Source organism: Silurus aristotelis (genome assembly GCF_946808225.1).
Source record: "Silurus aristotelis genome assembly, chromosome: 26".
In the NCBI taxonomy this organism is placed as follows: domain Eukaryota; kingdom Metazoa; phylum Chordata; class Actinopteri; order Siluriformes; family Siluridae; genus Silurus; species Silurus aristotelis.
In genome coordinates, this window is record NC_139599.1 from 7,967,639 (window position 1) to 7,979,601 (window position 11,963).

Genomic DNA, 11,963 nt, shown 5'->3' on the forward strand with positions numbered 1-11,963 from the left:
TGCTTAGACTGCTGCCCCCGCGACCCGAATAACGGATAAGCGGGAGAAAATGAATGAATAAATGAATGGTGGTGGAATGGATTGAGATGAGTGATGAGTGTGTGTTAAGTGTTAAGTCCTGTTCTGTTCTTTTGCTTTACCAGCAATGCCACTGTGGCGTTTCATAACCCTGTAATAGATCTACAAGTTAAGAAAATATTGAGTAATCCGGGGATGAATATGCCAATTGAATTAATAGTTCAGCAGTACATTACTCGAGAGTATTATGATGCACTGCAGGTATTTATGGACGGTTCTAAAGATCCAGAATCTGAGAGGACTGCAGCAGCGGTGTATATCCCTCCTTTTCAGACTAAGATTGCAAAAAGACTTTCAGATCAGGTGTCTGTTTTTGCCTCCAAACTATTAGCAATCATTCTAGCCCTACAATGGATAGAAGAAGTCCAACCAGAAAGAACGTGATTTGTAGTGACTCAATGGTAGCCCTCTCTAGTCTAAAAAGTGGAAAATCCGATTCGAGTCAAGACTTAGTATTAGAAATTTTACAACGTCTGTTTAGAATTAGGCAGCTGAGGGTGAAGGTTAATTTTCTTTGGGTACCTGCTCATGTTGGTGTGGATGGAAATGAAACGGTGGACATGCTAGCAAAGAAAGCACTGAATCATTCACGGATAGGCAGTGATTTCATCTGAAGTATGTAAAAGATGGCAGGAAATATGGAATAGTGGGACTAGTGGAAGACATCTCTTCCTGATTCAGGAGAATGTTGGAAAAGAGAGGAAAAGATTGGGAAATAGAAAGAAGGGTGTCATCATCACAAGGCTAAGAATTGTACAGGCTGCCTTAAACCATAATCTCTTTAGAATTGGTAAGCATGAATCGGGTGAATGTGGCAAGTGTGGGGAACTGGAAACAGTGAGACACATTCTTTATAAGTGTCCTGCATATGAAAGGGACAGGTTCCAGTTAATTCAGGAATTAGGGATGATAGGAGTGGGTGAAATTTCTCTAAAGGTACTGTTGGGATGCGAGTATGGGCAATCGAGGACTCTAGAACTGTTATTCAAATACCTTAAAAAGACAGGAACTATAGGCAGAATTTAGGTTCTTAATTTCCTTTTTTTTTTTTTCTTTTTTTTTTTTTTGTCCTCCCCTTATTGTGTTCGCTCCACACTCCAGATCAGTAGGTGGCGGTAATGCACCTTTTCATTGGTCTGCCAAACCGCCAAAAAAAAACCACGAGAAGAAGAAGATTCAAAGGTACTGTTGGGATGCGAGTATGGGCAATCGAGGACTCTAGAACTGTTATTGAAATACCTTAAAAAGACAGGAACTATAGACAGAATTTAGGTTCTTAATTTCCTGTTTTTTTTTTTTTTTTTGGTTTTTTGTTCTCCCCTTATTCTGTGTTCGCTCCACACTCCAGATCAGTAGGTGGCGGTAATGCACCTTTTCATTGGTCTGCCAAACCGCCATAAAACACCACGAGAAGAAGAAGAAGACGATTCTCTTTAATGTAGTTGATGCAGATTCATTCATAAATTAGTTGTGGCAAAAATGCTGATTAGCGATGTAATTTTCCATGAATCTACTATATTAGCGATTAAAATATGACTTATCTAGTGAACGTTAGCTTGTTTACAATAGCTTGTAGCATAGTGCACTGCAGCTAACACACCAAAGCCGTTTCCCATGCAGTGTTTTATTTGGGGCGACTTGGTATAACGTTAACTTAACATTAACGGCCACAATTAGACTATTGTTTAGCTGTGCATTTACTAAATGAGCACTGTGCTACATCCGATCTGACCCCACTGTATTTTTATAATCAATTTCTATTCTGTTTTTAGGTGTCTTAATTAATTTTAAATAAAATGTTGAACCTTTTTTTAATTCCTTGTTTTGCTTTGTCATTGAACCTGAGAAAAGGTTTTTCACTGTGGGGACATATCTTTATAAGTACAATTTGACTGTATAATTTGTGTCCCTCTTCAAAAATTGCCCATGAGAATAAGAGTGGAGGAAGGTGCACACAGGTGGACTATGTTCTATGTAGGACGTGCAACCTGAAAGAGATTGGAGACTGTAAGGTGTTGGCAGGGGACAGTGTAGCTAGACAGCGCCAGCTGGTGGTTTTTAGGAAAGCTTTGGAGGTGAAGAAGAAGAGGAAGAGAGTGAGGACTGAAAGAAGTATAAGATGGTGGAAACTGAAGGAGGAAGACTGTGAGGTTCAGGGAAGAGGTCAGACAGGGGCTCGGTGGTGGTGAAGAGGTGCTGGATGATTGGGCAACTACTGCAGAAGTGATAAGCGAGACAGCTAGAAAGGTACTTGGTGTGACATCTGGAAATAGAAAGAAAGAGAAAGAGATGTGGTGGAATGAGGAAGTGCAGGAGAGCATAAGGAGAAAGAGGTTGGAGAAACAGAATTGGGATCGGCAGAGGGAACAAGCTGGGAGGGATGTGCTGCAAGTAGGAGCAATAACAGATGCAGGAAATGTGTTGACTAATGAGGAGAGTGTGTTGAGAAGATGGAGGGAGTATTTTGAGCAGCTGATGAATAAAGAAAATGAGAGGAGATTTTTACAAAATACAAATTAATGGAGATTGTGTTAGAGAAGTGAAGAAAAGAGTGCAGGCAGGGTGGAGTGGGTGAAGAGTGGCAGGAGTGATTTGTGATAGAAATGTATATGCAAATGTGACAGGGAAAGTTAATAGGACTGTGGTAAGTCCTCCGATGTTGTATGATTTAGAGACAGTGGCAATGACTAAAAGACAGGAGATGGAGCTGGAGGTAGCAGAGTTGATGATGTTGAGGTTTTCATTGGGAGTGACGAGGATGGACAAGATTAGAAACTTATTCATCAGAGGGGCAGCGCATGTAGGTCGTTTTGGAGACAAAGTGAGAGAGGCCCGATTTGAGATGGTTTGAACATGTGCAGAGGAGGGACATGGGGTATATTGGTGAAGAATGCTGAAGATGGAGCCACCAGGAAGGAGGAAAAGAGGAAGGCCAAAAAGGAGGTTTATGGATTTGGTGCTGAAAGAAGAAGATTAGAGACAGAATCATTGCGGCTTAAATTCACTCTATTCAAATTCCAGTCGGTTGAAAAAAAAAATTACATACATCAATTTGCATGTGATTCCATCAGATAATAATTAGAAGAAAATTGGAACATGTATGGCCTTAAAGGTACCCACCTTTAGTGACTTTTTACAACTGATACCATGCGAATTTCAAGTCTTTTGTAAGATTATTATTATATAGAGCAAATCTCTGCTCTTGCTTGCTTATAGTCAACTGACATCCTTTAGAGCAGTGGGCCCCAATTTTTTTTTCGGACCGGATTAATGTCCGACAATATTTTCACGGACGGGCCTTTAGGGTGTGGCAGATAAATACATCAGAATAAAATGATACGACCATAAAAACTGGCATTTTCTAAATATAATAATAAACGTGAATCCATGGTGGTGTTTTTTGTTCATTTTGCTCGCTTAGGGTTTGAATTTAGCGGTATTGTATTATGTGTTAGCAGCCGGAGCAGCTCCTTTAAGAAGGTAGCGGATGTAGGTAAGACATGTGACCGAGGCAAGCATCTTGTCTTGCATCAAGAGTGAGTCATAGACAGATGTGGTGGAGAGAATCCGGTAATTTTCCGAAATAAAACATCGTTCAGAATCAGATAATAAATTAAACAGAAATAATGTAAGTTATGTATTCTATAATAACTGTGTGAAAGCTTTACCTAAACCCAACTGATGCACACACACAAACACAAAGATTTTAAATCAAAGAGTGGAAGAGATCAGGTAACAAAGTAAAGGACCAGCAAAAAAAACCCAGGAAACTAGGTTGAAATTATATGGTGATGACTGATCTTTTCTTTGCATGTCATACTGTGTATGGTTATGTATGTGACTAATAAAACTTAATTTGATATGTTGACTGGTCAGACAAATCAAAATCAGTGGTATGCAGAGAGGGAAAGAAGGTGAGCCAAAAACAAAAAGGGCCAAAAATCTAAATTGACTGAGGGCAAGGGGCCAAAAGTAAATGAACACTTAGATTGCAATGGTTCCCCTTATTTATAATTTCATAATATTTAAAAATAAATAAATAATTATCTAATGCATGGGTATTTCCAAATATGTCTTGTTCATTGAAGCTTATAGCACACTAAAAATAGAAGCAATCTTATTTATAACATATAAGAGGTTTGTGTTTAATACAACAATTCAAACTATAAGCAATACAGCCATATGTTTAGAATATAAATATTTTTTGTAAAAGTTTTTCTGAATTCACTTATATCTTCACATTTTTTCTGTTCTCATATATGGCATGGCTGGCCAAATCTAAGGTTGCCACAAGGCCAGCTATGGCACATGGGCCTTAGTATGTGCATCTCTGATCTAGAAATACCAAAACCTCAAACCAACTTGCAACAGGGTTTTCTAGCAGAACAATGAGTATTGGAGTGGCTATCACAAAGTTCTGACTCTTAAAATCTTAAGGCAGATTTGTGGACTGAAATATAAATGCCTGTCTGAGCAAGACAGCCTATATCAGTTCTGTCAAATAAATGTGTAAAAAATATATATTTAATGGTTAATCTCTCTCTCTAAAAAATTAAACACTGCTCAACACTGAATAGAGTTACTACCATTTAACAATAAAGGAAATTAACTCTGATTTGTGTTCCCAAAATTTCACACTGAGGGTAAATTAACACCAGTTAGTGTTAATATTTCACTTTTGTAGAGTTTCTTTACATTTTAATTAGTGAAAAAAATCCCACTCAGTGAGTACAATTTTAAATCCAGGTTGGGGATCAAATAACTCTAGTAATTGTCAATATTTCACTCTGTGGTTTGACAAATTATTATTATTATTATTATTTTATTTTACATGGAATAGAACAGAACAGAAAACATCAAATTGCCATTTAAAACTATTTAAAACAATGCAAGGCTAAAATACATGCACAAAAAAACGTATCTTCATAAAACGGCAATAGGGCACTATATGCAGTGCAGATTCTGTTGCACGATTTTTTATTTTAACATCAAATTGTTTGAAATAAGAGATCGTTAACATTCACTACCTTTAAAACTCGGCCTGGATGCAGACAGACTATAAATGCATAGCAATGGTCATCAAAACAGAGTGTTTCCATTAGTGTTCCATATAACAGTAGATTCTTTCACATCAATAGTCTTGAGCTTACAAAACACTGGCATCTCACATGCTTCTTCTGTACAGATAATAAAGTCAGGGCGATACCCTGTACCATGATGTTTGATTCACTTTACAGGATAGACAAATTCTGTTGGCTTTTAGACTAGGAGTGGAAATATGTCAATGCCACCTTGAAGTCCACGGAGTTCCACCATCTTCTCTGGTACCAAGAGACAACATGGTGCTTCTCTGCTTGAGGCACCTTTCATTATCTTTTCTGGCCTTGGGCAGAAGGTGGGATCAGATGCAACAGGAGTATTATAGAAGAGAGGTCATTATCCCAACCTGTATAAACACATGAATAAAAATGTATGGGGACTATATCTTTCACCCTTAAAGAATTTCACATCCAGAACAAAATTTTACAGATAATTTACTCACCTTTTTGTCATCCAAGATCTTCATGTCTTTCTTTCTTCAGTCGTAAAGAAAATGTTTATTAAGGAAAACATTTTAGGATTTCTGTCCAGATAGTGGAAATCAAATTTATGTTCATTTTTAAAAGTTGATTTATGAGTTAACAGACCTGACTTTCTTTTTTTTTTGTTACTTGATGGATGTCTAGTAATTTTGTATTAGATTTATATATATATATATATATATATATATATATATATATATATATATATATATATATATATAAATAAAAAATCTAATACAAAATTACTAGACATCCATCAAGTAACAAAAAATGAAAAATAAAATAGAGAATTTAAAACAGCGACAATAATAATACGTTAATTGTGCAATATATGTGCTATGCCATGCAATATATGTAAAGCACATTTTCGTTATTTTTTAATAAACAGCGTTTAAACACCATCACTCCTTACAAACAGGTTGAAGTTTAAACACCTACTTATACTAGCACTAATACTTACCGCTCTGCTCATGTCAGCTAAATGTGTGTCTAACAGCAGGAACATAAAACTATAATACTGATAACACTAAGAAAAATAAAAATGAAAAATATAGCGGGTGTTTTTTTTTTCCTTCGTTGGGCAGCGTTGAACCGTCGCTAAGCACAAAGTTACCTTTTCGGAATTTCCTAAATTAAATACACGAATTGCATCAAAATACAACCCATGCAGTATTATTAGCACATTTATTCACATTAAATATTAAAATTGTGTTTTATTATGTTACTTAAAAGACCTCACCTACTGGTTAAAGTTGAATAAAATGGCGACCAGAGAACTCCTGTCCTGCTTAGAATCTCCGCAGGGGGTAGATTAAGGAGGCGGAGCTTAACAGAGTAAAGTTAACAATGCAGAATTTAATCAATTAATTAATTCATTAACCAATTAATTAATTAATTACATTTAATTAAATTGAATAGCTTTCACCAACACTAGGGGGTATCTTTCACTATTTGCTGTTGAGTTAACACCTTAAGTGTAAATATAGAATAACACTGCTTGATTAACACTGCTGATTTTACTGTGTAGTGCAGATTATAACACTTAAAACAGCATTGCTTGTATGCAGAGATTGAATGCTTCATTCAGTAATTTTCAGGACTCCACAGGATCACTGATTACAGAAAGTTGTAAATGTAATATGTAAAACAATGGGAGCTCAGTTCAGCTTCCCATGTATTTGTCATCCTTCAGCGTGTATCCCTCATACAGGCAGCATTCGCACAAATGCACTATTTACTATATTATTATGAAATAGTTTTTTTTTGTGTGTATGTGGAAAGATTATCTCAGTTTACATGATTTCATATGGAAAATTTCACTTTCCATTGCGGATTTTCCCAATGTAAATGTTACTTTAAGACACATTAAAAAAATATTTTGTCTTCATGCTCTATGATGAGTATGATTTTACTAATAATAATCATACATTTGCATACATCATTCATATTTGTCCATGCCTATGTTGATTTTGCATTTCGATATTGCAGTGGTCAGCAGAATCTATTTATCTGACTGAAGATACATTGTTTACTGTTGCCATGGCATGCACATTGCATCTGAGAAAAAAAGAAAAATAAATGTTCAGGACTATGATGTGGTGTTGCTGCAGCAAAGAACAGGAACAAATGTGTCATTATGAACAATGTATCTCTTCAGACATATATAATATGATTGACACAGGAGAAAATAGGATTTGCCATATAGGCATCTCTTTTTATGATCCTGTTATTAGCCATGTGTGTGTTTGTATCTGTGACCTTGCAGAAATTGAAATACAATGTTAACATGTAGAAATGGCAGACAATCACCGTAAATTCCATTATATATCAGAGAAGAGGATAGAACACGCACTAGGCACAGAACAATACTATTGCTATTAGAATCAGGTTTGACCCAACTCTCTATTATACAGAGAGATTAAGACTAAAGCATAGGGATGAGAATAAGCTGAGTACTGATGTTACAGACACCAGGTTGCTATTACATCTTTTTAAGGAGTGATCTCATTTCTAAATCATCATTTTCAGTCAGACCTGGCTATACTCAGTCAACACTATATGACAAAAAAATGGCAACCCTAATCTTGCATGTGTACATTATCCAAGTCCCCCCCTCACAATGTTATTGCACCCAGTTCAAAGCAGCAGCATGTAGAGATTGTACAAGGACAAGAGCAATCATCACTGTACAGTACCAGTAATTAATAGGTGATAGTTCAACAGAACTTAGTGTTAATAGTAATGATGATGATGTCACATTCCTGATTTTTTTTTACTTGTCAAATTTTTTTTTCACACCACATTAGTGTATCGAATTTTGTAATGGAAAAGAAAAGATCAAGGATAAGAGTCTGGGTGTTGTCCTTGCTAGTGCATTTTTCTTATGAAAAGCATGTGAACAATATTACTCAGTCTGCACACTTCCATCTATGGAACATCAGTCTACTTCATCCGTCTCCCACATCCAATTCCACAGCTATTCTCACAGCTATTCTCTAGCTCAGGGGTGTCAAACTCAAATTCACAGTGGGCCAAAATTAAAAACTGCTCAGATATGTGCTGCCGATTATAGTGTTTGAGCAGCTTGGCGGGCCAGCTCTAATACACGTTTGATTTGATCTTGCGGGCCTGAGTTTGACACACCTGCTCTAGCTCATGCTCTAGTTACCTCATGCATTGATTATTGCAACTATATTCTGTTTGGGTTACCTGACAACCTTCTTCAAAAAACTCCAATTGGTTCAGAACTATCAAATATCGAATAGAGTAAAAGATTCTGCTTCTCACTTTCAATACTTTTCATAATCTTGCTTCCTCATATCTCTCTGACTTGCTTCATACTTACACCCCAAAGCGTACTTTCAGATCTTCTTCATCTGTTTACTATATTGTACCTTTGGTTCTATTAGTCATAATGGGGTCTAGGACAGTGGTCCCCAACCTTTTTTGCGCCACGGACCGGATTAATGTCAGACAATATTTTCACGGACCGGCCTTTAAGGTGTGGCGGATAAATACAACAAAATAAAATGATATGACCGGCATAAAAATAGCTATTTTCCAAATATAAGAGAAGCTGTGCTGCTTTGTGTCTCCAAAGAAAGAACATAAAGGAAATGACAAGGACGTGCTCATCAGTATGCTGATTCAACCTTTTCAGACCAAGGACAATACAGTCATACTGCAGAACAGAGGTCACCAACGTGGTGCCCGCAAGGACCACATGAGTCACCCGCGGACCTTTTCTAAAAATAGCTCACCATAGCGCCACCTACCAGTGATCTGTCCATTTACATTAATTTACTGTAAAAGTATAGTTTTCCTCATGTACAATAACGATGAAATAAATCCAGAAAGCACATATTTGAAAAAGGTTTGTACATTTAATCTCTGTAAATTAAAAAGGCATTTACTGTATAAATACAGATAATAATAATAATAATGCATTTTATTTTATGGCGCCTTTCAAAACACCCAAGGTCACCTTACAGACAATATACAGGTCATTGCATAAAATGGAACACACAACAGAGAAACAGCATATGGATGTAAAATTCATTTAAATCTTAATAAAACATTTCATAAAAAGGCCTGTATAAAAAGATATGTTTTAAGACGCTTTTTAAAAGTCAACAAGCACTCACAATTGCGAACATCAAGGGGAAGAGAGTTCCATAGGCGGGGGGCAGCATAACTTAAAGATCTGGCACCCATGGTAAATATATCATTAGATAGTAGATATCATTAATTACAATAATCAAGAAATGTTGTATAAAAATATTCTCAATTTATAATACAGAGACAAATGTCTGTAGATACCTCTTAAAATTTCATTTTCCATACATATTATAGTTTAACATTTTTGGACAGTAGAGCAATGAGCTCTACTGTATATTCTGTACTTATAAAAGGAACCTGCACATTCACAGTATTAATAATTGAACAGAAGCACTGTATGTCAAGTAAAATAAACAATCCAATTATAGAAAATAAGTTAAGTCAAAAATACCTACATTAAATGGCAATTGCTGTATATCTTTATACATTTACAATGACATTTTATCCAAAGCAACATACCGAATCCAAGTTAGTCTAACACAGTAGACATAGCAGTATATGTAAAAAATAAAAAAAAGTGACGTGCACTCTTTAGCTTGTTGAAGATCAGTCTCAGTGATATAGGCTGGATTAGCTGCAGAGGCTTGGTAGTAGATGCTGGAAAGTCTGCTAAGAGAGCAATACAACAGTCCAGTTTGGAGAGAACAAGAGTTTGGACAGGGAGTTCTGTAGCATGGCCCAAAAGAAAGAGTCTGATTTTCATAATGTTGTACAGGGCAAATCTGCTGGATCGGGCCACTGCAATTTATATATGCCTCAACGATAAGACCAAAGTTAGGTCAGCTGAAAACATGAGCAGTTCTCTCTTGGCAGGGGTGAGTTGATGATCATTTAACATACAGCAAGATATTTCTGTCCAGGAGGCAAAGACGAGAGCAGCACCTGTCGGGGCTTTCAGCTGAAATGAGAAACTGAAATGCTCCAGAAGGAAACAATGCATTAAGAGCTGGGGGGTGAAAACTTTTTGAATTTGTAGATCGAGGTTAATTGTTCTTAATTTGCCTGCTGGGAAATATGCAAGTATCTTCTGTTCTGAAGGGCAGTACTAAATTGAAAAGAGATACATTTTAATAAAACAAGAAAACTCTTGACATTTTTCATCGCTTGTAATTCATCATGTTTCTTTCTGTAGCATCAGTGAATGTTTGCACCTTCTTACAGTTGCGTACGGGTCACTTAATTGTCCTCAATGTGAAAAGATTGATCTTAAAATCATACAGTCACTGCTGGAAAGTGTTTAAAATATGCAAAAGTTGCTGGAAAATTGTTTCTGAAGAACAGTGCTCAGTTTAAAGGGATAGGTTACCCAAAAATAAAAATTGTCATTAATTACTCACTTTCATGTCATTCCAAACACATAAAACCTTCGGTTATCTTTGCAACACAAATGAAGGTATTTTTGATGATATCAGAGAGCCATCTGACGCTCCATAGACAGCAACACAACTGAAACGATCCAGATCCAGGAACAATAAAACATTGGATCAACTTCAGTATTGTGACGTTACGAGAACACTTTTTTTTCGCAAAGAAAACAAAAATAACAATTTACTCAACTATTCTTCTTCCGTGACTTATGTTTTCTGCCAGTTTCACTGAGTATGCATATGCTTTCCTCGGACAGTATGGAAAACCCAAATAAAAAAAAAGAAAGTAGTGATTTCTAAATTTACTTTGACTTGTATTTCATTGCAGACAATATGAACACAAAATATTTCATGTTTTGTTTGGTCAACTTCAGGTCATTTGTAAATATGTATATTTACAAATGACCTGAAGTTGACCAAACAAAACATGAAATATGTTCATTTACATACATCCCATTATTCAGACCTGCAACACATTCCAAAGATAGGAAGATATTTGGATATTTCACCTTCAACAGTGCAATAACATAATTAAAAGATTTAAGGAATCTGGAGGAATTTCAGTGCGTAAAGGACAAGGGCGCAAGCCTAAGCTGAACAACCGTGATCTCCGATCCCTCAGGCGGCACTGCATCAAGAATCGTCATTCATCTATATGCGATATCACCGCATGGGTTCAGGACTACTTTGGCAATCCTTTGCCAAGTACCACAATACGTAGTTACATCCACAAATACCAGTTAAAACTGTACTGTGCCAAAAGGAAGCCCTATGTTAACAGTGTCCAGAAGCGCCGTCGACTTCTCTGGGCTCGGAGGCATCTGGGGCGCAAAGCGGGAGCGGTCATACCAACCGCTAAACATCTGCGGGACTCCAGTGGAAAGAGTGGACAGTTTCCGGTACTTGGGTGTTCACATCACACAGGATCTGTCTTGGTTGTGTCACACTAACACCCTGGTGAAGAAGGCCCGGCAGCGTCTGTACCATCTGAGACGCTTAAGGGACTTTAAACTACCCTCCCACCATTGAGAGCGTTCTGACGGGTAGCATCACTTCCTGGTTTGGGAACAGCACCATGCAGGACAGACGAGCCCTCCATCCACACCGAGCTCCCTGACCTGCAGGACATCTACAGCACACGGTGCCGGACCAGAGCCAGGAAAATTGTGAAGGACCTCAGCCATCCCAACAATGGACTCTTCTCTTTGTTGCATTCAGGGAAATGCTTCCGCTCCCTGAAAGCGAACACAGAGAGAATGAGGAGGAGCTTCTTTCCGCAGGCCAGTCGGTGTTTAAACCAGGAAACACCCAGGATCTA